General features: G+C 33.1%; 1 protein-coding gene across 1 annotated transcript in view; it reads left to right on the top strand.

Moving 5' to 3' along the window:
• The window catches only part of LOC118205105 (uncharacterized), a 366,244-nt gene that overhangs the window by 236,772 nt on the left and 101,607 nt on the right, over nucleotides 1-27,865 (top strand). The window lies entirely within an intron of this gene.

The raw sequence follows: 27,865 nt of genomic DNA, 5'->3' as shown, positions 1-27,865 counted from the left end.
ATGGATTTAAATGGATTCAGAAAAAATTGTTTTCGCGATGTCTGTACGAGCGTATGCATCTCGCATAACTCAAAAATGAGCAGCCGTAGAAAGTTGAAATTTTGTTTTTAAGACTGCTATAACATATACTCTTGAATCTTCCTTTTCGTCGCAATCGGCCGCACAGAAAGTACGTATACAGTGGTGGCCAAAATTGTGGCCACTTTTGGAAATTTTTATGTTTTTAAAATTTGTATGCTTATAGAAAACGTTACGTTTCACAAAATGCAAACTTGTATATATCATTTAAAAGAGAATTTATTACTGAATTCAATCAAAACACAAAATTCAATTATTTGCAGTACAAAAAAAAGTTAAACGATAATAGTTATCGATATACATTAGATAAAGATGATTGCAGTGAGTTTTCGGTACTTACTAGGGTACCCTTTATTTTTGATTACAGCTTCACATCGACCTTTCATTGAGCTGACAAGACTTTTAAGCTCTTCTTTCGTTATTGCATGATGCCAGGAAACAATTATAGCTTCAATTAGTTCCCTTTTATTTGATGGGCGCCTCATTCGGACAAGAGTTTTCAAACGGTCCCACAAATTTTCGATAGGATTGAGGTCAGGACTGTTTCCTGGCCATGACAACAATTTAATGCTCTTTGTACGAAACCACTCTTTCGATGTTTTGGCCGTGTGTCAATTAGTAGAATCCTGCTGAAAAATAAACGAAGCATTGTTGGGAAAGAGATCTCTGATGGAAGGTAAAAGTTTTGGTTCTAGAATAGTGTCAATGTATTTTCTGGCATTCAGTGTTCCATCGATGACATGAAGGCGACTAATACCATCTGCTGACATGCATGACCAAATCATAACACTAACTGGGTTCTTCACAGTTGCTTGAATGCAGTCAGGATGTAGCTCTTCTCCTATTCTACGTCTTACATATTTTCGCTCATCACTACCGAATAACGATATCTTAGTTTCATCACTCCATATAACTTGTGACCACTGAATCATCTGTCCAATTAATGTGTTCCTGCGCCCACTGTAGTCTTTTTTTCGTTCCTTAAAATTAAGATAAGGCTTTTCTCGTGGAATTCTGCCTCTCAGTCCAACGTCTGTTAATCTTCCTCTGATTGTTCTTGAACTGACAGAAACACCAGCATCATTCAGATCACTTCTGATGGCCGCTGATAACATTTTTCTATATTGAAGACATAGTCTTTTTATTCTTCTGTCATCAATAGATGTGGTGCACCTTTTTCGGCCTTTTCCTTCTTTGTTTTTAATTGAATTTGTCTCCTGATATCGTAAACAAAACTTTCGGACTCCAGATGTAGTCACTGAACCACCCACCTGTCTTGCAATTTCCGCCTTTCTCGTAACACAATAATATTACATCTCTTTCTAGGTGTCCAATCTACTCTTTTATTTGATGTCATTGCTTTTTGACTAAATATTAAAATTTTTTACAAAAATTCCTACTTGTAATTGCAGTGTATAAGATACAAGTCCTCCTTCTACAGAACAAAGCAAAATAATGAATTGTTTCAAGTGTAAACATAATGTCAGCTTCTACTGGCAGTTACTAACATTTCATTGGTTCTCAGAACAAGAACAGTGATTGGCCGGGAAAGCTAGACATTACAAACCACTTCATAACTGTGTTTTTTATTTATATTAAAGTACATATAACATTTTTTGGTATTGCAAATAATTGCATTTTGTGTTTGAATTCAGTAATAAATTCTCTTTAAAATGACGTATACAAGTTTGCATTTTGCGAAACGTAACATTTTCTCTATAAGCATACAAAGTTCAAAAACATAAAAATTTCCTAAAGTGTCCACAATTTTGGCCACCACTGTATATATATATATGTAAACACACACAAATGCTAACTTTGCTGTAAAGCTCGGCGGATTTTTGTCTTTTTTATTCTTATATATTGGTAAATTGTGCATTTTTTAGTTTAAAAGTGATTAAATTATGTTGTTCTTTGTCCGGTTAAGGTTTTTATGCCTTTAGTTAATCAAGTTATTAGTTATTGAAATTTAAAAGTGGTACTAAGCCTAAAGAGGCCGCCATTTCTCTACATTTGAAACTCTTAACAGAATAGCGAATTAAGTCAGTTGGTGCACCAATTTCAGTGTCTTTTTTCCCCAGCGGGACCAAAGGTTAACACTCAGTTTTGTGCACCAAAAATTTTGTTCTCTTTCCCGCTAGCCGAATGGCTTTTAGCGTGGAAACTCTAATTGTAATTGTAAAAATTGTTTTTTAACTGCCTTAATTGAATCTTGTGTTTTAGGTTTTCTGCTTTTACAATTTTTAAGGAAGATGTATTGAGTTTTTATGTATTTCTGACTTGGCGCGAAATGAGAACTGAATTGAGTGACTGAGAAATATATCTCGAATAAAATTCGAGGAAATATGTTTAAATGAAATTCAGGAGAAAATATGTATAATTTAATAGGCCGTAAAAGAAAGTCATGCGGTGTCCACGTCACATATTTATCTTTTATACATCCAAACAGTAGTAATTTATTTTAGATTTAGCTCCTCATTGTTGACTGAGTATGATATATATTTATTAATATATCTTTTTTATTAAACTTAATTGATTCCTTCTTCCAGAATTTGAAAATTTAAGTTCATTCCAAATAACATTCGCCCATTTTTATGAGTTATGTTTCAAAATTTGAATTTTTAAATAATTTTTATAAATTTTTCGAAAAATATTTTGAGTTATAACCTATAAAAGTTTTTAATTAATTGGCGCGTTTTTAAATTTGTCATATTTGTTATAAGCGATAATAAAGCCAAATGTGGTTTACGCACTTTGGTTAAAATTATTAGAAATACTGAACGATGACTTTTTTGCGCTCGTTTACAATGAAAAAAAGGAAAGGAAAATAGGTTGCTATAAATTAAGAAGTTCGCCAAACCAATTATTCTTGGCGTGAACTGAAAAAATTCGCCAAGATAAATTGAATTTCTCCATAAATGTCACAATACACTTTACAAAATTTAATAATATTCAGGCATGATCTGACTGGTAGAATCGAAATATGGAAAAAAATTGGCATGTCATTTCAGAAAAAGGTCTGATTTTGGGTCAAAATACCTATTTTAGAACAATGCTTTACATAAATCTAATATATAGCCTAAGTCGCTCTTGCGAGACAAGAAAAATGCAATTTGAATTTTGTCAATCGTCCTAGTAAAACGGGAGACGTAGAATTGTCACCCCTTCCCACCCCCGCAGCGTACGTTTAATTTAATTCTATAGTCTATTCCTCTCTGTAGTTGAAATTTTTCTTTATTGGTAAGGAATGATAAATTTTATAAATTGGTCTTTTAATTAAATATAAATTATATAAAGAGGAAAATATTTTTGACTACCAAAAATGATAATTTTACTTGCAATGGAACTATCTTTGTAACTCAATTTATATTTTCTTCCGACATAAAATAAATAAAAATTCCACTAATAAACACTTCTCCTTTTTTATTAGCCCAAGCGTTTTAGAAAAAAAAATGGTAAAAGCATTGAATATTATAATTTACACAGAGCTTGAGTAATATTTCATTAAGTTAATTTGTTAATTCATCAGCATCGTTTTTTAAACAGACGAGTTTTATAAGTTTTTCAATTAATATGAAAAAAATGCTTTTTTTATGAATAAAAAATATTTCGCATTTTAAAAGTGTGTAAAACATTGCTTACCAATAGTGTTAAAAAAAATTGCTAAATTTTAATTAACTGTTCAATTGCGTCTGAGCTTATTCCGATAAGTGATTTCTTGATCGATAATGATTAAACTTCAAGACGATTAAATATAATTGGCTTGATTTCAAATTACTTCTGTAATTTAAAAAGATAAAGTAATTAGTAATGCATGACTAAAATGAAACATTTTAAGGTTTCCTATGAAGTTAAGAATAAATAATTTTCAACTGCTCTGAGTGTTTCGAATTATGCCAGCAAATTTTGCATGTTTTGATAACGAAAAAATAATTAATAAAAAATCTGATGTGTACACCACATGACTTCCTTGTACGGAATATTAAATTATAAGCATTTTTTTCTTGCATTTCATTTAAACTTATTAGATTGAATTAAACCTATTTCGCCGACAGCGCATAAACCCCAATAAAATAAATGCATTCTTTAAAATTCACTTTGTTTACCATAGCGACACTCTGGCGCTAGGTTTACTTAACAGTATTATGTTTCGTTCATATTATAACTCAGAATGCACAAAATTTATATCATTTAAAGAATTATCTTATCGTTGCCACATGTTCTATTCAAATACTATAATAAAGCTAGAACTATGTATAAAAGAAATTAAGCAAGCAAAACAAAAAACAAACAGTTTTTCACAGACGATTGAGTATTTCTCATTCAATTAATTCAGTTTTCACTTCGCGATAAGGCAAAAATACATAAAAACTCAAAATATCTGTATTACAAATTACGAAGTAAATCTCAAACACTTATTTCCTCGAAAAAAATACTCCAGAAAGGATAAAGCATGATTTAATTTACAATAATAAATGAAGGCGTTATTTTTGTGTTGCGTAGCTTAGTCTCTCTAGATTGGCAACAAATCTACAATTCTGCTGTTTCAAATGTAAACAAATATGTCCGCCATGTTATTTAAAACTTAACCGCACTTAAACAGCTTTTAAATTGTTGATAATTGTACAAATATTGCCTCCAGAATTACGAAAGTCATAAAAACCTTAACCGGAAGATAAAAACAACAAAATTCAATGATTTTTAAAAGCAAAAAATGTATAATTTACAAATATATATGAGTTAAGAAACTGAGATTACTGAGTCGGGTAACAGAGTGGATATATTTATAAATATATTTATATACGTTTGGCGCGGCCGATTGAAACCAAAATACGAGGTGCACATCTACATGTTATAGTAGTCTTATATACAAAATTCCAACGTTCTGAGGCTACTCGTTTTTGAGTTATGCGAGATACGTACGTACGCACGCACGTACATACGTTCGTACAGACGCCACTAAAAATTCTCTTCAGAATTAATTTTAAAGCAGTTTTATAATTTTTTTCAAGGAAAAGAGTCTTTTATTCTGTCCTTACGTACAAATATCACGCAAAAACATCGTTAAATTGCATTCGAAAGCGGTCAAAGTGGATATTTTCGTTGAAATATGCTGCCTGAAGCTTTTCGCGATTACAATACTTCCTTTTTACTTCGTACAACGAAGTAAAAATGTATATTCTTTAGTTTAATACATATCTTTTATTTAGTTGAAGTTATTGGCAATTGTTATTAAATTAATATTCTTGCGTTTTCCGAGCATTTAGCCGAGAACGGTCTCGAAACGGAATTTTGCGTTGCATCTCTAAAAGCATTCTATGACTTCCCAAATTACTGCCGCCAAATTTTATCGCTCTGTATTATCTTTAAAGAAAATAAATAATGAAGAATCTGCATGAATTTTTGCATGTTTCTCTCCCTGTGAAAAAACAACGGTAGTTACATATAGCAATCAAATTTTGAATAACACAGTCCTCCAAACGAAAACCTGGAACACGGAAACCTGGAACCCCGAATTTTGAATTTGATTTTTTCTTTATTTTATATTTTGCAAAACTTGAAAACAATATATACTTATTTTCAAAAATAAATTTTTGAATAATAAACTCAACGATTTAAAAGCGAGCAGTGGCAACACTGTACAGAAAAACACATTTTTACCTCCAGCGCGAAAATTCTAAAAATATGTTGTTTTTAAATATTTTTAGCCTAAATGCTCTCGTAACGTGTAACATGTTTGCAAATGGAAAAAAATCTCATGTGTACACCACATGACTTCCTTATATTGGAATATAAAATTGGAATATTAAATTATACGCATTTTTTCTTGCATTTCATTTAAACTTATTGGATTGAATTAAATCTACTTCGCCGACAGCGCATAAACCACAATAGAATAAATGCATTCTTTAAAATTCACTCTAGTATTTGTTTACCATAGCGACACTCTGGCGCTAGATTCACTTAATAGTACTAATAATTATATAACAGATAACTTATATAATAATTATATAACGTAAACTAAGTTAACTGTTATATAATCCAATAATTATATAACAGTTAACGTATATATTTCGTTCATATTATAACTCATAATGCACAAAATTTATATCATATAAAGAATAGAATTATCTAATCGTTGCCACATGTTCTATTCAAATACTATAATAATGTATAAAAGAAATTAAGCAAACAAAACAAAAAAGAAACAGTTTTTCTCAGACGATTGAGTATTTCTCATTTAACTAATTCAGTTCTCATTTCGCGAGAAGGCAAAAATACATAAAAACTCAAAATATCTATATTAAAAATTACGAAGTAAATCTCAAACACTTATTTCCTCGAAAAAATTCCAGAAAGAATTAAGCATGATTTAATTGGCAATAATAAATGAATGCGTTATCTTTGTTGTTGCGAAGCTAAATTTCTCTAGATTGGCAACAAATCCACTAGTCTCCGGTTTCAAAAGTAAACATCAATGGCCGCCATTAAAAACAGGCTTAGCTGCAATTAAACAACTTTAAAATTGCTGATAATTCTAAAAATATTGCACACAGATTTACTAAAGGCATAAAATCCTTAACCGGAAGATAAAAACAACATAATTCAATCACTTTTAAAGCAAAAAATGTACAATATACAAACATATAAGAGTAAAGAAACTGAGATCACTGAGCCGGGTAACAGAGTGGATATATATGTAAATACATTTATATACGTTTGGTGCGGCCGATAGCAACCAAAATACGAGGTGCACATCTACATGTTATAGCAGTGCTATATACAAAATTTCAACGTTGTGAGGCTACTCGTTTTAGAGTTATGCTAGATACGTATAGGTCTATACGTTCTATACGTTCTACGTCTATACGTTCGTGTAGACGCCACGAAAAATTCTCTTCAGAAATTATTTTAAAGCAGTTTTATAATTTTTTTGAAGGTAAAGAGTATTTTATTCTGTCCTTACGTACAGATAGCACGCAAGAACTTTGTTAAATTGCATTCGATAGCGGTCAAAATGGATATTTTCGTTGAAATATGCTGCCTGAAACTTTTCGCGATTACAATACTTCCTTTTTACTTCGTACAAGGAAGTAAAAAGCTCTTTTGGGTGTAATGTAAAATCTAAAAAACTTTTTTTTTGGGGGGGGGGACTCCAAAGGGGCTTTGTTCCTGAGGCACTATTGTTTTCGTTTTGCGATTTTGTGTGGCATCACTCTGAATGTCCGTTTCACTTTTCAAACCGTTGCCACCCAATGATAGAGTCCTGCATTATATTTGAAGAAATTTAATAATGAAAAATGTGCATAAAGCTATGTATATTTCTCGTGTTGTGATAAAACAGCGGTACATAGAGCCATCGAATTTTGAATGACGTAATCCTTCTACGAATATGAGCACGTGAGAGACCAAATTTGGAATTTGTTTTAGTATCGATTTCATATTTTGTAAAACTTTAACGAATTTTTGATTAAAAATCTCAAGGATTTCAAAGCGAGTCATGGCAACGTAATACACACACACACACAAAAAAAAAAATTTTATCTCCAGTGCGTGAAACTGTATATTGAAAATTCTAAAGTTAGGCTCAATTTAAACCTATTTTGCGATATTGCTGTTGAACAGAATTTTATGGTTTAAAAGTGCGAAGAACATGATATTTAATAAATAAATGTAACACAAAAAAGGTTTAAAAAAACGCCTCTTTGGACGTAATTTAAAATCTGAAACTTTTCCGATTTTCTTTTTATCTTTTTGCTTTTTTATTTCTTTTCAAAATTTCCCTTAAACACAAGTCACTGCCTATGAGTATAAACAAAGCCAAATCTAGTAAAACTCGATACCTTTTCTATCATCCTGCTTTATGTTGTTTAAATATAATAGGGATAGAAACGTTCAAAACAGATTTTATCTAATAGATGGTAACATAAGACAGAAAGATATTAAAAAACTGTGAGCTATTTTATGACATTTTTTTAAATTTTTAACATGAATAAAAAATAATCAGTTAAAAATATGGTATATGCAGTTTATACCCAAAATACCTCGGTACCACACTCTGGCGACCACGCGTAATCAGGCAGCCATGCGTATGAAAAATACTGAGTTTCCAGTATCGCCATTTTCCTATTCGTTCTTTTGTTGTACTTCAATTTGCAACGGCTTTTACAAAAAAAAATAATGATTATTCTTTGTCTTAAGCTTGATTTTAAAATTTGTACTTTTATAATTTTCCTATAGAAGAAGAAAGATCAAATTTCGCGAGGAATATAATATTTTGCTAGCAAATCGCTAAAGAACAATGCTTCGAATTCTTTCTCAAAGCGATCGCTTTACTGATTGTCTTTTGAAATAAATATAAAGTTGAAAGCAGAATATGTATGTAATAATATTTTTGTACGAAAAACATAATTTTTTACAATAAGCGTAATTCTTCTTACTCTTCCGTAAATTTCGCCAAACCGTGCCAAGGTAGTTTGTGATAATGCGTAAGTACCAAGATCTCATTTAATTCGATATGTTTATTAACGGTTTATTTAAGTTTCTTGAAACCTGGTTGTCATTTATTCGTCGAATAGGAAATGCTGGTATTTGAGGCTAATCTACTCAGCATCTCCAGATAGCTTATTGTTATAACATATTGTTACGAATTTTGTATTTAGATAGTTAATTTTAGTAGAATTATAAGTAAAAGTGTTGTATTTCCTAGTGCAATGCAGGGAGAAATAAATTTTAAGAGAAATCTGGGTACTTACGTATTATCGCAACCAGGTTGACGCTATTTACCCTTCCGGTTTCGAATTTCAATAAGTTGCAGAATTATTTTTTCGGCGGAAATCTTTTCGTTATTGCTTTTAGCACTGATTGAAAACCGTATTCGCCATAACCATGTACACGTCGACTTATTTTTACTTAAAAAAACATCCCAGAATTGCACAAAAATGGCATTGCGCACACTCTTGACTTTATCCATGTAGACTGCTATTTTGCATGTGGAGATTCACAAAATTTTCCTGCATTTTCGTGCAAATTTTTGTAATTTATGAGAAAATAGCAGTGTACATGGATAAAGTCAAGAGTGTGCGCAATGAAATTTTTGTGCAATTCTGGGATGTTTTTTTAAGTAAAAATAAGTCGACGTGTACATGGTTATGGCGAATACGGTTTTCAATCAGTGCTTAAAGCAATAGCGAAAAGATTTCTGCCGAAAAAATAATTCTGCATCTTATTCATATTGGAAACCGGAAGAGTTTAATTGCTAATAAATTACAAAAATTTGCACGAAAATTTTGTGAATCTCCACATGCTCTTTTTACAAAACTACGTATAACACGTAGGGTTGCCGTAAGTAGGGTCGCCAAATTTGGCAATTTATGCGAATTTTGGCCTGGTTGCGTTAATACGTAAGTACCGAAATCTATAGAGATATTAGAATTTTTTTAGAAGCAAGAGAGATTGAAATATTAGCAAACGCCTTCGTCGGGAATCGAACCACGGACCTCTGAAATACCGGCTCAGTGTGCTGACCACTATACCACGAAGGCACGCTAGAAAGGCGGGAGAAATACCTTATAAAGCTATGCCGGAAAAGTAAAACTACAGGGGCACCTGTCTTTAAAGTTGAGTAAATGGTTATCTCGGTAATTTGTATTGAAAGTGAATAAATGTAATTGACCACTATGCTATCTGTAACCGTAATTCCATACTCTTTTTGCTTCCCAGAAATGTGGAGAAGCAGAAAGTACTAGAAATTTATCACGACCGGTTGAAAACTATAAAAGGCCGGGGAGAAATCGTCTGAGTTCAGGTGCTTAGTTATTGCTATTTGGAGTTGTTTAGTTCGGGGTAAACTGAGATATCTAAGTTAGTTTTTTCTTTAGATGCGGTTTGCATTGCATTGTATTTAACTTTCTTTGTGGTTTGAAGTGGTGGTGTTTTTGGTGAACATCTGTGGTTTACTGATTATATATTCTACGTGATACTGTGAACACTTGTACGAATATTCTTGCGGAAAATTCTAGAGTTCTGAAATACTTCTTTTGATAAAAATAAATCTTCATTAATCTATTACCGGACTTGTGCTTTCAATCTATTACGAACCTGTACCACACGCAGAAATGTTTGTATGTGGCACATAACTTTTTTTACCATAAACTTAATTGTTCCTATTCTTCCGTAAACGTCATCAAACTGTGCAAAGGTGGCTGCGATAGCAGGTAAATAAATACCTTTATCTCATTTTATTTGATATGCTTATTAACGTTTTATTTAATTTTCTTGTAATTAGTTTAACTTTTAGTTATCCAGTAATAAATACTGGATGTTTGAGCTAACCTATTCAGCATCCCTATATATAATTCATCTATAACATATTTTACACAATTTTCACATTCAAAATGTTTATTAATGATTTCTAATTAATTTTTAAATTATGTCATCTGACCTTAGAGTTTAATATAAGACATATATTTTCTTTATGAAATCTTAAATATAATAAGAAGTGTGAATGGTATTTCCTCACTTCTTCCAGCATGCCTTCATGGTGCAGCGGTTAGCACACTCGGTGCATATTCGAGACGTCCAAGTTTGAGTGCCGGCTAGGGCATTGCTCATTTTTTTTTGTTTCTTGCTTTAGAAGTCCTAATGGCTCTACAGTGGCGCCCGAACATAAAAAGGTGGTGGATGAGGATTCTTCACCACCAGGATTTTGCGATTGGGTCCCCAAATCCCCAGACTCACTTTAAAAGAAATTTTCTCCCTCCTTCCAAAATGCTTAATGGTGCAATGTTTAGCACACTCGGCGCGTATTTAAAAGACCCTGGTTCGAGTCCCGGCGAGGGTATTGCTCAGGTTTCACATCTCCTGCTTCAAAATATCCTAATGATTCTACAAATTTTTTAATTACTTCTGTATAGGCCTATTTTTAATTACTTCTCTAAATCAAATAATATTTTTAGTCCAAATGGGCTTTGCCCCTGAGGCATTATTGTTTTCGTTTTGCCATTTTGCGTTGAAATTTTTAAAAGACTGTATAACTTTTCAAACTGTTGCCACCAAACGTTATTGCCCTGTATTATATTTAAAGAAATTAAATAATGAAGAATCTGCATAAATGTATGTATGTTTCTCGCATTGTGATAAAACAACGGTACCTAGAGCCATCCCGTTTTGAATGACGTAATCCTACCGTGAATATGGGCATCTGGAAGACCAAATTTGAAATTTGTTTTATTATCTATTCCACATTTTATAACACCTCAACGAATTTTTGATTAACAAACTAAACAATTTCAAAGCGACCCATGGCAACACTGTAATGAAAAAAAAATTTTTTTAATGTCCAGCACGCGGAACTGTGTATCGGAAATTCTAAAGATACTCTCAATTTGAAATTATTTTGCGATATTGCTGTTGAACTGAATTTTATGATTTAAGTGCGAAGAACAGGATATTTAATAAATAAAGGTAACACGCAAAATGTTAAATAAACGCCCCTTTGGACGTAATTTAAAATCTGAAACCTTTCAGAATTTCTTTTTTTTTTTTTTTTTTTATTTATTTATTTTCATTTTTACCTAAGCAAATGAGATTTCATTCACTTGATAACGTAACGTAACATATCCGCAATGATATACTTTGAGTTTATCATTTGGCGACTCCATTAAGCATTTCCTAACGCCGTAAAACGTCAGCCCATTATCCCAAACTCGCAAAGACCTAATCTGTCAGTGCGTTCGGGGAAAACGTTTACTTTCCGAAACCCATCATCCTCGGTGCGAAAGCACATCTGTACTATTGAAAAAAATGCGCCTAATTCTCTCACAACATTTTAATGAGAATGTGAGCACAACCAATCTTTCCCTGTGATTTCTAAGATATGCCTTAAAGAATAAAAGTTGAGAAACTTTATTAAACTTCCTCGACTAACATTTATTATCCTTGCCAAAGATTTTCGTTTACTCACATACGGTCTCTTACCGAATCGATCAAAAGTTTACACAGCAAAATTAGCTCATATATAAACACCTGTAATCTTGCCTCCGTTTCACAAAGCCATTTGACAGCGGTAGTTTAAACTATGTATACTTTAAGAAATGCCGTTCAAAATCCACTACTTTTTAAGGGGGCTTATACACCTTTAACCCCTTTATGACCTTCGAATGTGTGACTGTTGCAAGAATTGGGATAACTTATTTATTTTACAAGCAATTACTTTCATTTTTTAAACCAGAAAAAGCTCATGCATCCCGAACGCCGGAGCGAACTACCACTGTTCAGCGATTTTACCGCTGTGTTGCTGATAAATTGAAGAAGTTTTAATATGAAATACATTCCGTGTAATCAAAACTATTATCAATTACTAACAAATGTTTTCCAATTACTATTTTGTTTAATAACCTTAAAATTAAAATGTGTTGTCATGATTTCATTTTAATATTTCTTAACAAATTCTCAAAATTTTTCTGAGACCAAAATGACAATATTTATCCTAATTTTGTTCAAAATCCTAATTATTGAGGCCATCGCATTTTGAGCTTTTACAAATTGATTTTGTAGTTGGAGATGATGCACTATTTTTTGTAAATGTTCATTTACTAATTTATTATAATCATCTTTATTGGCTTTGTCGACCACAGTATATGCGACATAAATTCTTCATCGAACCCATTTATCGATAAAGTGTCATCAAACTTCATAAATTCATTTGATGTCAATAATAAAACTAACATCTTTATTATTTTGCAATCGAACAATATTAAAATAATTGGGGAATGGAATTTTAGTAATTGTAAATTGATTTCCTTATATCCATCATCACCATTTATGACTGAAATTTCATTTAAATTCGATTCCATTGTATTGAAGCTGTTTCAGAAAATAACGGAAGTAATAATATTCCATCCATTATTCGGTTAATTTACGGCATATTTGCACAGAATCGTTAATTTAATAAATTAGATATAGAGATACAATATTTTCAAGTTCTCATAACATTTTGTTTCAATGGTTGCGTTCTCGCACCAGCTATGTATTGTTTTGTGGGTTTTTTCAGCAATATCACAAGCAAAAGAACTGTTAAATACAAATATGCATACAGAACATTGCGCACTCTCACTTCTCATTTTCTCATTTTCTCACTCTATCCGTCTTTTCTGCAATCAGGATCGTTGATGATCATTTCCCATCGCAATTTAAAATTGCGTAGAAACAATTGATATAGTTGTATCATGTGCACGAAATTAAATGAAATCACAATGGTTCGTTAACTCTGATGGTAAACATTCATATTGTCTTGCCCCAGAATGGCCAGTTCAGAATTTAATTAATGCATTTAATAAAAATACCCGAGTACATATTGAAGAAATAAATAATTTGTAATTTTGATTAATTTGAAGGCTCCATTTATAAGACGATTATAATGTCGCACGCAGAATTGAGGCTCGGATTTATTTTCTGGTAATTTTTCTTCACAATTCCCTTACTCGTTTTAAAATTATGCAAAAATTGACTGAAAACATTATAAGCTTTTTCTCCCGGCTTCTTAGCGCATGCCTTCGTGGTGCGGTGGTCTGCACGCTCGGCGCGTATTCTAGAGGTCCGTGGCTCAACTTCCGGCGAAGGAGTTGCGAATTTTTCATGACTCCTGCTTTCCAAAAAATACCTAATGTCTCTATAGTGGCGCCCGAACTAAAAGGGTGTTCGATGATGATTCTCCTTACTCAGGATTTGGCGACTGGGACCCCTAAAAAAAAACCAGTCGCCCTTTAAAAGGGGGAGTATATAAGGTATTTCTCCCGGTTTCTTAGCGCATGCCTTCGTGGTGTGGTGGTCTGCACGCTGAGTGCGTTTTACAAAGGTCCGCGGTTCGATTCCCTGCGAAGGCGTTGCAAAGAAGTTAGTCATTTTGAGTGTGTTCTTTGTTCATGTAACTTAAAATATATACTTCGTTTCGGATGGTGGTACCGTTCGTGATCGGATGTCTTCGGCGAGGACTGTTTAATGGAAACTGGCTTTTATACACGTCATACACGGAGAAAACCACTGAAACGCACATGCAGCATGTCCGTTCGCGGGATTCGAACCTCGAACCGAACTACCAGTGTTCAGCGACTTTGGCGCTCAGTCGCTGCTCTCCGCTACCCAGCCGACATGAGAAGTGCTGGATTATATCTATTTCTTAGTTAGGTCGAAAAGGTAATTTTTGGTGAGATTAAGATTTAGGTTTTTTGAACTCAGGTTTAAATTACTTCAGTTATAAGGTCAGTCCCACCTTCTTGGCCCTTTGTGGCATTCTCGTATTCCAGAGGTCCGTAGTTCGATTCCGGGTGATGACGTTGCATATTTTTCATCATTCCTGCTTCCAATTAACCTAATGTCTCTACAGTGGCGCCCGAACTAAAAGGGTGGTGGATGATGACTCTCCATACCCAGGATTTGGCGATTGGGTCCTCTAGAAGATTCAGTCGCCCTTTTAAAGGGAGAGTATATAAGGTATTTCTCCCACCTCCTTGGCATGGCTTCGTGGTGTGGTGGTGTGCACCATGGAGGTAGGAAGTAAGATGGAATCGTCCTAAACAAGTTTCTCCCGTACCCTGCTCTGAAGCACCGGCGATCCCTACGTGGTGACCAAAACATTAGGTCATTTACCATTGAGTTCTATGGTATTTGACGCGTTCGGATGTAAATATTTTGTAATTACGTCGTAAATATACATATAAATGTATATATTTTCTTTTTCTACAACACTTCAGAGTCCTAAGTATGTGAAAACAACATATTTTTAAACATCATTTCATTCTGAACGGAATTAAATGCTATACTTTTCACAGGACAGTTTTCTCAGAATGGTTTAATTTGAATGAAATATTTTCACAAGTTTTCGTTAATTACATTAGAAAAAAAATTAAGGTAATTCGATTTTATTCGGTTAAGGTACAAAAATTAAGATCAAAGTTTATTGTATTATTAATATTAAAATTATGCATTATTTCTTTTCTATTTATAGAGCTTCTTCCTAAAATACTTTCTTAAATATGACATGATTTTTTGGCTTTTGAGGCCTCTTTTAAATCGAAAAATGTAAATCAATTTATAATTAATGCTCTATTCGATTCATTTTAAATTAGAGAATTATTAGGAATTAGCGAAATACTTTAAATAATACTTGACTTTCTCTGAACATTTCTGAAAGGGAATAAAATAAGTTTTTTTTAAGTATTATTTAAAACTTGTAACTGAGTTATAAAATGTAAGGGGAATAATTCTTTTAATTATACTTATATGTTTTACTCTTCATTTCAACAATACATATTCCAAAACTCTTTATTACGTTCTTAAGTGCGCATCTCATAGCATTTGCTTTACAATACCTTTCAACAGATTGCTTTCCAATACGAACAATTCTTGCTTAAATAGTTTTATAACGTATTTGTCAACAGGATTTCAATTTATGTTTACAATTCAATATTAAGGTTATTATATATTTAGATAACATTTATAATCATTATAAATTAGATATATTTAATAATTAGATTTCTTCACAGTACTTTCACAGTTGTTTATAAGTGAATAAATTCTTCATTTCAAATACATTTATAAATAATTTAATGAATATTTACGTATTTTGTTAAAGGCAGATACATGCTTTTTGCAAGCACATGCATAAATACCCATACATATTTCCTATTTATCATTCCGGCATGTGCAAATCTTTAATTTCTGTGCATTCACTATATTTTTCGTGTAAAGAAATTTACACTAATTTAGCATACACCCGAAAGTTTTACATAAAAAATATATATGAATATAATTTGAATGAAAATTATAAGTATTATTTTTAATACCCACTCAAAGGTCAGTTTTTCTTCAAAATTCCTCCACGATGGCATCTCTCTCTTTTTAGGCAGATAGCCCTTGCATGCGTTACTCTATTTAATAAAAACTTAATCTGACCTATGTGCCTAATTACAAATATTTTAACATACATAATTTTATATTTATAAAACGTGTAAGCCCAAAGTGATTATTTTTCAGATATATAAAATTAAAACGATGGGTTTAAAATGAGTTTAAAAGACAATGCTATATATATCCTAAGTCGCGCTTTCGAGACATGAAAAACGCAAGTTGAATTTCGTCAATCGGCCCAGTAGAACAGGAAATATAGAACTGTATCCCCCCCCCCATTTTTTTTTCTTTTTGCGCAGTATACGTGGGACTAATAATCCATCCCATATTAAATAACCCTCAAATAAGTAATATAAAAAAAATTAAGTAAATTTATATTTAGGTGAACAAAGAAAACCTTTAACGGTCATTATTTGCAAGTCTTATAATATATTTAAAAATAGCATATCTTTAGTTCCGATAAACAGGAATATATAAGTAGAAACTGACATTAATATGTGAAAAAACTGTATTAACATTAAGTGTCATCCATTACCAAGTTTAAAAAAATGTATTTGAAATTGAATGGATGAATAAGAGTTTTTTTTAACGATTGAAAGTTTGAACAAGATATAGGGAAGTGTGAGGTAATAGTAGGAATTTAAAGGGAAAAGATCTGATGTGTACAACACATGACTTCCTTGTACGGAATATTAAATTATACGCATTTTTTCTTGCATTTCATTTAAACTTATTAGATTGAATTAAACATACTTCGCCGACAGCGCAAAAACCACAACAGAATAAATGCGTTCTTTAAAATTCACTTTGTTTATACCATAGCGACACTCTGGCGCTAGGTTTACTTAACAGTATTATATTTCGTTCATATTATAACTCAGAATGCACAAAATTTATATCATTCAAAGAATAGAATTATCTAATCGTTGCCACATGTTCTATTCAAATACTATAATAAAGCTAGAACGATGTATAAAAGAAATTAAGCAAACAAAACAAAAAAGAAACAGTTTTCCACAGACGATTGAGTATTTCTCATTTAATTAATTGAGTTCTCACTTCTCGACAAGGCAAAAATACATAAAAACTCAAGATATATGTATTAAAAATTACGAAGTAAATCTTAAACGTTTATTTCCTCGAAAAAATTACAGAAAGGATTAAGCATAATTTAATTGGCAATAATAAAGGAATGCGTTATCTTTGTTGTTGCGAAGCTAAGTTTCTCTAGATATTGGCAAAAAATCCACTAGTCTCCTGTTTCAAATGTAAACATCAATGGCCGCTATTAAAAACAAGCTTAGCGGCAATTAAACAACTTTAAAATTGCTGATAATTCTAAAAATATTGCACACAGATTTACTAAAGGCATAAAATCCTTAACCGGAAGATAAAAACAACATAATTCAATCACTTTTAAAGCAAAAAATGTACAATATACAAACATATAAGAGTAAAGAAACTGAGATCACTGAGCCGCGTAACAGAGTGGATATATTTATAAATATATTTATGTACTTTTGGCGTGGCCGATTGCAACCAAAATACGAGGTGTACATCTACATGTTATAGTAGTCTTATATACAAAATTTCAACGTTCTGAGGCTACTTTTTGAGTTATGCGAGATACGTACGTACATACGTTCGTACAGACGCCACGAAAACTTCTCTTCAGAAGTAATTTTAAAGCAGTTGTATTATTTTTTTGGAGGAAAAGAGTCTTTTATTCTGTCCTTAGGTACAGTTATCACGCAAAAACATCGTTAAATTGCATTCGATAGCGGTCAAAATGGATATTTTCGTTGAAATATGTTGCCTGAAACTTTTCGCGATTACAATACTTCCTTTTTACTTCGTACAAGGAAGTAAAAAACTGTAATTTAAGTTTTGTCACCGCGTATTTATTATTAGAAGTAGTGAAAGTTCTTTTATAAAAGAAAGAAATTCATCGTTGTGCGCGTTGCATTTGTTAGGGTAATATGTGTGTGTTTTATTATTTCTATTCTGCACTTATGATTTTGCGCTTCTGAATGAGTATTAATGATTCATGGAATTAGGCTAATAAATTCCTTGCTCATAACTGTTTTATTATTTAGAAACCTGTAAGGTGTGTTTTTCCTTGAGATATTGTATGCGGCAGAAAAGCATACTTACAGGCTAGTTTTGTTGCTACCACGGCTTCTGATATAAATTCGCTTTGCTTGTTATTAGGAATTAACTTTTATATGTGAGGAAACTGTATTAACATCAAGTGTCATCCACTACAAGTTTAAAAAATGTATTTGAACTTGAGTGGATGAATAAAATGAATTTTATTATAGATTGAAAGTTTGAACAAGATAAGATAATAGAGAACTAATAGTAGGAAATTAAAAAAAAAAAAGGAAAGGAATGGGAAAAAAAGAAATTTTGAAAGTTTTATATGTGTTTACAAAAAAGGAGTAATTAGGTGCTTTCGTATATATCGCTAACGAATTCATCAGCGGTGTGAATGATGTTGCAAAGTATAAAAAATTCTGATGTAGACGCCACATGACTTTATAACGCCTCATTTACACTTATACAATCTGTTAAACTATAAATTTTGCACATTTTTGTGCTGCGTTTCATTTACACTTGTTTCCCCGAATTTCATAACAGATAAATACCTCATTCAATGAATTCCATTCTTACTTCACGGCAAGGAAAAAATATATAAAAACTCAAAACATCATCATTAAAAATTGCAAAACACACAAAACCCTAAAACACCAAAAAGTGTTTAAAACCGTTAAATTTTTTTTACAATTAAAATTAGGCAGAAATACAGATTTTTCCGCGCGCAATACTTTCGGTCCCACTCGGCAAAAAAACACTGAAGTTGGTGCAGAAACAGACTTTATTCACTACGATACCAAGTTTCAAATGTAAACAAATGATGGCGTCGTTAAGCTTAGCGGAACTTCAATGACTTCATAATTGTTTATAATTCTATGACTATTGCATGCAGATTAACTAGAGGCAAAAAAAACCTTAACCGGAATATTACAGCAATGTAATTCAATAAATTTTAAAGCAAAAAATGCACAATTTAACAAAATATAAGAACAAAAAAAATAAGCTAATCGAACTGAGTAAGGAATTGGGTATATATATATATGTATGCAATAATAAAATACTATAGTCAAAAATACACTTAAATTTCTAACTGTATCTTCTTTTTATTTTTAATGGCGACGGTCTCTTATTTGAAAGTACGTGGAATTAAATCCACAGCGCCGTAGTCAAGTTGTTTTTCCCGCCTTTTCTACACGTACAGTTATAGAATGTTCTGGAGATATTTAAAGCAAACTGGAATGGATGACAAGGCTGAAGTCATTTCTTGGAAGCTCCGCCTTTCCAGAGGCTATAAAAGGACTCGCAAAGGAATATCGGGGTCTTTTCTTTAATGTAACGATGCGGTAAACTTCATATTCAGTTATTAGTAATTCGTTTTTTTATTTACTCCGGAAATATGATTTTTGTAACTGCTATTTCTCCTGACCAATAATAAATGGATCCTGTTTTTTAAACTTTTCATCTGATAATTTAAGCTACGACTACATGTATATTTCTTCACCAATTTATTTATTTCGGACAAAAGCTGGTACATCACATATACATATACTATATATATATTCGGTGCAGCTGATTGCAATCAAAACGGGACATGCACATCTGCAAGTTATAGCAATCCCACGTACAAAATTTGAACGTTCTGAGGCTACTTGTTTTTGATTTATGCGAGATACGTACATACGTACGTACAGACGTCACAAAACAAATCTCTTCTGAATCCATTTTAAATTGTAAAAAGATTCCATTGTACTGACCGTACTTACTGAAGTCACGCGAAAACATCGTAGCTGGCTTAAAGCTGGGTACTTACGCCAATTCGTATGTACCCAGCTTTAAATCAGCGAAATATCTTTCTAGGGCAGGAAATCTTTCAAATTCGAAGATTCGTTATTTATTGCAAAGACATTAAAACGATTACTTGAACTTTGGTACGATAAGACTTTATCATAAGTCTTAAAACAATTTCGAGTTCTCGGATTAAAACACGTGCTTGTCTGTTTAGTTAAGCCGAATGTTTTGTTTGAATTTCACCTCTGGTTCGATTAAGTTGTCAAACTTTAAAAGTTTGAAAAGTTTTAAATCGTAATTACGACTTTAGTTTGTGTAATGCACAGGACCCTGGCTATTGTCGTTAACTAAATGATCTCTTGTTATTTTCTTTCCGTCTAGGTATTATGTAGATTAATGGCGGCCGATTTCTCTGGCCCGTCACTGATCTACATAATTAGTGCTGATCCATGTAAGTGCAGATTAAGTTATGTGTTAGGACTGTGGGTTGCATAATTCTTATCCTTAGCAAATATTTAGAAACACATCCTGGAATAACAAAGACTGGCTATTTCGAGGTTCTTGTAGTACTGATTTCAAATAATATTTCTATGAAGGAACACCTAATGCAGTTTGCGTATAAATGAATGTTGGGATTTTGAAGATTTAAAAATCTGAAAGGTTTCAGATTTTAAATTACGTCCAAAAGAGCGTTTTTTTAACATTTTTTCTATTACCCTGTAGGGTTTATATTTATTTTAACTAACATTTATTTTAAGTTTAAGCTATCTTTCCTATCAAGCCTTTATTTTCCTCTGGAATTGCCAATGCCACAGTATGTAAATTTTAGTAGAACGCGCAGAGTATTCAAATTTTCAGCAGAAGTAATTTGAGTTAAATAGAACGGAAACGAGTTTGTAGGTGTGCTTTATTGATTCACGAGCGTGAAGGTTGCAAGGTAGAAATTTAAGAACCACGCGTTTCGGTCTGTGTGCCTACTTCGGCAGTTAGTTGTATCTTTCAACTTCTTATTCAGAAATTTTTCTGAAATCTCAGCTGTATCTTAGAACGCGGTTAAGTTAGTCACGTTTATAGAGCCTCGTAGGTAGTGACTTGTTATTTATTCATTTTTAGTTGTACTTTCTTATTTTTATTTAACCGCCGGGTCGGCGTAGTTTGTGAGCGTCAAGTGAACGCATCTGTAACTTCTAAAGTGGAATAAAAAGGGAGTTAAACCCTTCTTAAGAGTTTGTGTAATTTCCAGTTCATGCAGTCACTACTACTGTTGCGGGCAAGTTGGGGCCACGCAACACCACAACCTTTATTTATTAAATATCACGTTCTTCGAACATAAAAATTCAGTTCAAGAGCAATATCGCAAAATAGCTTTAAATTGAGCGTATCTTTAGAATTTCCGATACAGAGTGTCGCGCGTTGGAGATAAAAAGGTTTTGGTACTTTTCCGTTTTCCCGGCGCAAGCGATAAAGTCGCTAATAATGGTGCAACCGATGCCAAACGGAATATTCTCTCTGGTAACCTTTTACGTCTCATTTTCAAAACAAGTCGCAGCTTTTTCTTATCAGATTGATTGTTTCTTTCAATACTGACATATAATTACATAGAATTTTTGTCAGATAGTGCAGTTTTATGTCCAAGGCCATTTTCGGTATATAAGTCAATGAGGATGCAATCACAGCGCTTACCCGAAGCCGAAAATATAGAAAAGGTAAACTCAAGAGTTAAATTCATCAATTCTAATGAGAATGCATTAGCGAAGTAAAGTACTGCAGTTTTACATAATTTCTGAGTAAGCTATTCGTACGAATTGAAATATTTCTTGCATTTAAACTTGTGTTCCAAATTAAGATTAACTTGAAATTAATGTAGATAATTACTGAGAGCATTAGATTTTTGTAGAGAGTAGTTTACGTGAGATGAGATCGCTTGGGGTTACGTGATATGAACCGGCGAATCAGGATGCTGAACCATGAAAGCGTAGTAAATTCTTAAATTAATGTCTTTTTACAAATTTATTGTCTTTATTTATCGGTTTTTTATAAAATTTTAAGCGATATTAAAATGTTTATGCCTTTAAAAAAAGAATTCTTAAAACTAACATTTTTTTAAATATTTTTTATGTGTATACTGTATGTTGTCGCCAATAAAGTGTGCTTGGCGAGATTTGCGCCGGCGAAATGGAAAAGTACCAAGGTTTTTTCTGTACAATGTTGCCATTGCTCGCTTTGAAACCCTTGAGTTTGCGAATCAAAAATTCGTTGAAGTTTTACAGAATATGAAATCGATGATGAAACAAATTCCAAATTTCAAATTTGGGCTTCCACATGCCCATATTCGCAGTAGGATTACGTCATTCAAATTTTGATGGCTCTATGTACCGTTGTTTTATCACAATGCGAGAAATATGCATACATTTATGCAGATTTTTCATTATTTAATTTCTTCAAATATAATGCAGGACCCTAACATGTGGTGGCAACAGTTTGAAAAGTGAAACGGACATTTATAAATGTGAACCAACGCAAAATCGCAAAACGAAAACTATAGTCCAAAGGGACAAAACCCCTTTGGACTAATAATAAATCGATGCATTATTTTATACGGGCAAAACTTGCATCATCAGCAGGGGCAATTGTCCAAGCTTTTGATGCATTAATTAATCGCAATCCTTCTATATGTTTCTCCCCTAGTCACACGACGCACATCTACACAGTTTTACTCGGTATAGCATGTCCGCCGTTACGGTTTGCAGTGCATGCTTCATCCAATCACAAACAGCGAACCATGAGTCTGACTAGGAACCTCCTCAAGGAACACGGTATTGCCATTAGCATAAATTCGGTTTTTAACAAACCCCCCAAAGAAAGAAATCACATGGTGTTAATTTCGGTAAACGAGGTGGCCAGGGCAGAAGGTTGTTTGTAGTTGCAGCACGTCAAATCTAGCGGTGGTGAAGAACACGCTTAAGAAGCTGTTACATTCCAATAAAAAGGGAGTTAAACCCTTCTTAAGAGTTTGTGTAATTTCCAGTTCATAGCAGTCACTACTACTGTTGCGGGCAAGTTGGGGCCACGCAACACCACAACCTTTATTTATTAAATATCACGTTCTTCGAACATAAAAAGAAGAAATTTGAACTCTGAGAAGTACAGAGTTCAAATTTGACCTGTAAAAACAAATTTCTGTGCACGTTTTGTTCCACTACTTCCCGTAAAATTCCGATCGTAATTTGGCTAAAGTGCAGAATCGTCCACTTATTTGTTTGGCGCTTTTTACAAGAGTAAGAAGAATTGCATTTTTGTCAATTTTCTTTGACTTTTTAAGTGACAATAGGTCGATGTGTACATGAATAAAGTCAGGAGTGTGAGCAATGCCATTTTTGTGCAATTCTGGGATGTTTTTTTAAGTGAAAATAGGTTGACGTGTACACGGATACCGAGTATGTGCAATTCTTAAAAACGCACCAAGCAGTGGGCGATTCTGCACTTTCCCCCCGTGATTTTAGCTAACAGGCACTTAGAAACAATTTCGCACCGAATCTTCGTCATGATTAAGCACTTTTGTTCCATAAAAGTTCTAGCATAAGCGTAATTCGGCTAGCAGATTGTTAAAGCATAAGCGTAATTCTAAAAGCATAAGCGTAATAAAAGATAAAGCATAATAAAGTTAAAGCATAAGCGTAATAAAAGTTCTAGCATAAGCGTAATTCGACTAGCAAATTGTTGAGAAAAATATTGAGTAAAAAAAAAAAAAAAAAAATCTGAAATGTTTCAGATTTTAAATTACGTCCAAAGGGGCGTTTTTTAACATTTTGTGTTACCTTTCTTTATTAAATATCATGTTCCTCGCACTTAAACCATAAGATCCAGTGCAACAGCAATATCGCAAAATAGTTTTAAAACGAGCATATCTTTAGAATTTCCGATACAGAGACTCACGCGCTGGAGATAAAAATGTTTTTTCTGCACAACGTTGCCATTGCTCGCTTTGAAATCCTTGAGTTTGTTAATCAAAAATTCGTCAAAGTTTTAAAAAATAGGAAATCGATCATAAAACAAATTTCAAATTTCAAATTTGGTCTTCCACATGCTCATATTCGTTGGAGGATTACGTTATTCAAAATTCGATGACTCTATGTACCGTTGTTTTATCACAGTACGAGAAATATACATACATTTATGCAGATTTTTCATTATTTAATTTCTTCAAATATAATGCAGGACTCTAACATTTTGTGGCAACAGTTTGAAAAGTGAACCGACATTTATGAGTCCGACGCAAAATGCCAAAACGAAACTAATAGTCCTTCGGGATTCAAATCCCTTTGGACTAAAAAGTCTTTACTTCGTGAAAACAAAATGGCGTCCAAAAAAAAAAATTAGCAGGTTGCTGTAGCAGATTTGGTCGCCAAATTTTCGCCAAAAAATTGCCGAATTACCATAATCCGAAGATTCACCAAAAAATGTAGTCACCATAACTGGTGTTTAGCTTAGAGTAACAACCAGGTTGCCAAAAAATGAGTATAAAAATGTCTAAAAATGAGTCACCGATAACAATTTCTTGTTCGAAAACAAATGGGCCGTGCTCACGGATCACTGTACAGAAAACGTGCACGAAACTCACACTGCACTTCAAAGCGGAGCTCACAGAAAGTATTTTCCTGATGCGACGCCATCACTGTACCAAAGACACTGTACTACACAGTACTAATCTAGGGTCTAACTTTTAATTCACTGTACTAATTACTTATTCCAGCATAACATTGCGCACCTAATATTTCAGTATGTACATGTCTTCTGTAATCTAGTGATAATGCTTCAAAGGGTCATAGTGTACTCAACATATGAGTACACACGTTATGTATATATGCTATCGTATCCATGCTTTTGCATACACGTTGTAACATGGCAATGTATTATCCAGTGTCTAACATTAATTAGCTTTAACGCCACTGTATGAAGTACCAAATTTGTATATATGTTTATATATTAGTATATTAGCACAATGAACACGTATGATTATCTAGATAAAGGTGGACGTGGCGCTATACCGATTAATCGTATTGGTAGAGGGGTGGTGCCTACGTCCTCCGTCGCATGTCGCATGCGACGCCATCTTGGAACTGACGCTGCGGCTACGCAGCAAGCATAACAAGCAAACCGCAAGTAACACATGAGAAACTTGGACAGTTGCCAATGCTTACGGAGTAGATTTTATACGGGTAATGTGATACACCGATTTAACATTAATTTTTAAAACCTTACCATTCATTTATAAGCAACCCGTATAGACGGAAACAAAACAAAATAAGCATAAACTGGAAAATTTGATCAATAATAATGAATTGTGTTAATTTAGCCCCAGGTAGCAGTGATGCCGTCTTTGGTTACAGGCTCACCTTCAGTGATGTAGATGTAAGTTTATTGTTGTTGTTGTCAGTAATCTGGCCTGGAGTCATGATTGCACCTGTCGTTGAGCATAGCACTATGCAGGTGCACTATGCAGGTTGACAGTATGGCTTTGCTTATATCCTCCCCTATTTTGAAGTAGAGCACCCCGAAAAAGCAGATCCGAGAGTCTCCTACTCCTCTTCCCTTACCCTCAGCCTCTCGAGAGAACTTTCGGCTCGCCGCAAATTTAGAGAGCCCTCATGCAGCACAGAGAATATACATTTACAAACATCCATCCGGGTTTCGAATCCACGCCTTTCGTTACGGCAGCCAGTGTCGCTAGCTACTGTCCCGTTTGGGCGGTAGATATAAGTTCACATCATTTAAGGCGACAGAGTAGCTGCTTAGAGTAGCATATTAAAAGAGCTAAAGCTTTATAAAAAGTTTTTAAGGTACTAAGCAGCTAAATTTTACGAAAAATAGTCATGCGTTATCTATTAATATTTTACCAATGATGGAAAACATAAAAAAATCGAAGCATTTTGCACAGATAAAAAACAAACTATTATTTTAGAAGAAAAGAATATAAAAATAGTTCTCACATTTAAGTCTGATTTATTAAGAGGGCTCATACCCCTTAAACCCCTTATGATCTTCGAATATGGGACTGTTGCAAGAATTGGGATATTTTATTTATTTTAAAAGCAATTACTTCCACCATTTTAAAGCTGACTACATAATATAGCTGCTTCGGGAACTAGTAACCAGAAAGTTTGTGTTGCCAGAAATATTTTTGTAATTTAATCCGTTTTGGAACAAAATGTTTCGTCATATTTCCACCTCGCACGCATGATATTTTAAAAATGGCTAATGGTACATACTAGAAATTATATGGAATTCTTTATATGGGCACCTGAACCAAAAATATGATGAATATTTTAATATAAAAAAATTTTATGCATGAATACATTACAGATTTTTTTTAATAAAATACAATTTATAGACTCAACTCTAAATAAAATAAAAATTTAACATGAAATTCTTAGAATTTTTGGTTCACAGTAGTTTTCAAATGCTATAAAAGCTGCATATTAAATATGGAATTAAATTATGCAAAAGAATGTTTTAAACTGCGCGCGCAAGGTGGAAACATGACGAAAAATGTGTCAGAATGCGGATTAAATTACGAAAATATTTGTGGCAACACAAACGGTCTGATTATTATTTCAGAAAGCAGCTATATTATATAGTCAGCTGTAAAAAGTGGTTTTCCCCATGTGTAACGTGTATACGAGCCAGTTTCCCTTACAAAGTCCTCCACGAAAGGCATCCCTTCCTTTAGGCAGATAACCCTCGAGGCTTTGCCATAATCACACACACACACACACTCACAGCTGTAAAAAGGTGGAAGCAATTGCTTTGAAAATAAATTAGTTATGCGAGTTCTTGCAACAGTCACATATTCGAAGGCCTTATGGGTTTTAACGTGTATGAATCCCCTTAACATACTTAAATGTTAAAATATCAAATTTATTTTGTTGTACAACTACCGCATATGAGCCTCACGACGCGAAAACGAGGCAGTTTTCCTTTGTTATTTTTCAAAGAATTTAAAATTCCTGTTGACAGGATTTCAAAGCGAGCAATGGCAACGTTGTGCAGAAAAAACATTTTTATCTCCAGCGCGTGAGTCTCTGTATCGGAAATTCTAAAGATATGCTCGTTTTAAAACTATTTTGCGATATTGCTGTTGCACTGGATCTTACGGTTTAAGTCCGAGGAACATGATATTTAATAAAGAAAGGTAACACACAAAATGTTAAAAAACGCCCCTTTGGACGTAATTTAAAATCTGAAACATTTCAGTTTTTTTTTTTTTTTTTTTTTTTTTTTTTTTTTTTTCAGTGTTGCCATTGCTCGCTTTGAAGTCGTTTAGTTTGTTAACCAAAAATTCGTTGAAGTGTTACCAAATATGAAATCGATAATAATCGAAATCGACAAATCTCATTAGTGATTAATCGCCGATCAGATTAGATCAGTACTTTACCTCTGGATTCTAATTTTTTTTAAAAAAATCAAATCATAAGATATGCAATCAATCAAAAAAGTCCTGATGAAGAAATCCCTTTATCTTTTCACTCGTATTTCTTTCCATAATGATGTCTGCAGCCCTCAGAAGCGATAAAGGAGTACCGACTCCTACTTCTTTGTTGGCTCGAAGATTTCACATGTATGTGTGCAGTTTTGAAATCGATAATTAGTCTGCAACGTGAAGTCTTATTTTTTCATTTTTAAGACCACTCAGAGGTGAATTAAATGTTATCGTGGCATTCAATAACCGTTGGTAATTCAAAGAAAGCACCGAAGTACTGCAAAGCACCTTTGCATTTAAAATGTAGATAGAATTTCTAGATTAAGTTGTAGTGTCATTCGGTTATTTAGAAGCAGGAAACATGAAATATATGCAATAACCTCGCCAGGACTCGAACCTGGATCTCTCGAATAAGCTCCGAATGGGATATCGTTACACCACGAAGGCGTGCAGAAGAGAGGGAGAAAATACCTTATATACTTCCCCTTTTAAAAGGCGACTGAGAACTAGGGA

The sequence above is a fragment of the Stegodyphus dumicola genome, chromosome 8 (genome assembly GCF_044657685.1).
Source record: "Stegodyphus dumicola isolate Sdum_Otavi_A_Nest chromosome 8, ASM4465768v1".
Taxonomy (NCBI): domain Eukaryota; kingdom Metazoa; phylum Arthropoda; class Arachnida; order Araneae; family Eresidae; genus Stegodyphus; species Stegodyphus dumicola.
Note: the sequence above shows the minus strand (reverse complement) of the source record. Positions and strands in the feature narration are given on the sequence as shown.